Below are 734 nucleotides of genomic sequence, written 5' to 3'. Positions count from 1 at the left end.
CTGGGGCCTCCTGTGGTGTTCTGGGGTGGGGGCACACTGGGACCTCTGTGGTGTTCTGGGGTGGGGGACACACTGGGGCTTCTGTGGTCTCCTGGGGTGGGGGGCACACTGGGACCTCTGGTCTCCTGGAGTTGGGGCACACTGGGACCTCTGGTCTCCTGGAGTGGGGGCTCACTGGGACCTCTGGTCTCCTGGAGTGGGGGCGCACTGGGACCTCTGGTCTGGAGTGGGGGCACACTGGGATCTCTGGTCTCCTGGAGTGGGGGCGCACTGGGACCTCTGGTCTCCTGGAGTGGGGGCGCACTGGGATCTCTGGTCTCCTGGGGTCGGGGGTGTTTGCTCTTTCTCTTGCTCTCTCCTGCTCCTCCCTTTAAATCGCACTCTCAACTATAGTTCCCTGATTTCTAAATGGATTCTTCAGTTTCCGTAGTGCTTAGTAGCAAATACTCACATTTTATTACAGTTAATTGTATGTGTCTACTCTAGCGCCAACATTATATGGTGGGTAGGATTTCATCTTGCTCATCATAGAATATTAGTACTTAATAAAGTGCCTGGCACATAGTGAATACTCAGCAATGTTTGTTGAACTGAATAACCAAGGTTTTAACAGTTGCCTTAAGTATCAATTTAAAGAAGGGTCATATAATCAATGCAAAGTCAAGTCCTGAATAAGTGGTGATATTAAAATTAATTCTAGAGTATTTAATGATACAATATTGAGAACTGATTTT

The 734-nt window shown here is 49.2% G+C and overlaps 1 protein-coding gene across 2 annotated transcripts in view; it reads left to right on the top strand.

Moving 5' to 3' along the window:
* The window catches only part of FNDC3B (fibronectin type III domain containing 3B), a 371,182-nt gene that overhangs the window by 100,754 nt on the left and 269,694 nt on the right, over window positions 1-734 (top strand). The window lies entirely within an intron of this gene.

The sequence above is a fragment of the Otolemur garnettii genome, unplaced genomic scaffold (assembly GCF_000181295.1).
Source record: "Otolemur garnettii isolate 467f Iridium unplaced genomic scaffold, OtoGar3 scaffold00078, whole genome shotgun sequence".
Taxonomy (NCBI): Eukaryota; Metazoa; Chordata; class Mammalia; order Primates; family Galagidae; genus Otolemur; species Otolemur garnettii.
The sequence above is the reverse complement of the archived record's forward strand: the minus strand, read 5'-3'. Positions and strand labels throughout refer to the sequence as shown.